Source organism: Cebus imitator, unplaced genomic scaffold (genome assembly GCF_001604975.1).
Source record: "Cebus imitator isolate Cc_AM_T3 unplaced genomic scaffold, Cebus_imitator-1.0 Scaffold918, whole genome shotgun sequence".
Classification (NCBI taxonomy): domain Eukaryota; kingdom Metazoa; phylum Chordata; class Mammalia; order Primates; family Cebidae; genus Cebus; species Cebus imitator.
The window spans coordinates 141,655-142,601 of record NW_016108233.1 but is presented as its reverse complement, the minus strand read 5'-3'; the positions used below and the strand labels follow the sequence as shown (position 1 = coordinate 142,601).

Sequence of the window (947 nt, the reverse complement as noted above, 5' to 3'; positions counted from 1 at the left end):
GAGCCGAAACGTCTGCAGCAGAAGAGACGTGCATCAAGCCCAGCTACGAACTAAGTCTCCGGAGGTCTTTTTAGCAGATGGGGCTTGGAGGGATGGAGGGAACTGGAAAAGAAGGAGGGATCAGCCGAATCCTAGCCAGCAGGTGGGACCTGTAATGTGGGCTACTAACCTGAGTCACACAAGCTTAGAGACTGAGGTTGGTTAGTTAGGACCCCACAGCGATCCTTTGCTTGGGACAGCATTGGCTCCCTCAGCTGGAGTGGAATTCAATGAAACAAGTTACCCAAGCTGAAATAGAGAGGGGAGTGGGAAGAATCTGGGAGGTATGTCCGCCCAGTTTCAGACCAATGGACCTAAGAAGGTGAAGTGGTGCTCGCTTTGGGAGCACATATACTAAAGTTGGAACGATGCAGAGATTAGCATGGCCCCTGCACAAGGATGACACAAATTCATGAAGCGTTCCATATAAAAATAAATGTTTTTTTTTAATTTAAAAAAAAAAAGGTGAAGTGAACATGAGAACCACTACTCTAGAGAAACCATAGTAACAACCATTGTCATATGTGCGGCGCTTTTTCCCTTTCCTTACACATTCTGTGTGTCAAAACAGAAAATACCAAAACTCTGGACTCAATTTGTGTCCCCAGGGATGCAAATTCTCACAAACGCCAGGCCAGAAAACCTTGGGCAGAACCACAGAAATTGGATTTCAACTTCAAAACTGCTATATAATCCCATGACTGTTTCTCTGTCCTTTCAATCCACACAGACAGTCACTTCTTGATTACAGAGAATGACGTTAAAAGGCAGTTTTCCAAGGAAGATGCCCTGGAGACCTCCAGCACTTTTCTGTAGAGAAATGCTCACAGGGAGGGACTGTGGAGTGAGATGGGGCCTGTGCCTGGTTATCTTCCAGGCCAGCAAGAGGGCAGGGGACGGTGCTACAC

The 947-nt window shown here is 46.8% G+C and overlaps 1 non-coding gene across 1 annotated transcript; it reads left to right on the top strand.

Moving 5' to 3' along the window:
• The first annotated feature begins 369 nt into the window (after positions 1 to 369).
• LOC119469867 lies at positions 370 to 471 on the top strand. The gene has a single exon (XR_005198718.1). It is a non-coding gene; the product is annotated as a U6 spliceosomal RNA (small nuclear RNA).
• Positions 472 to 947: the final 476 nt, after the last annotated feature.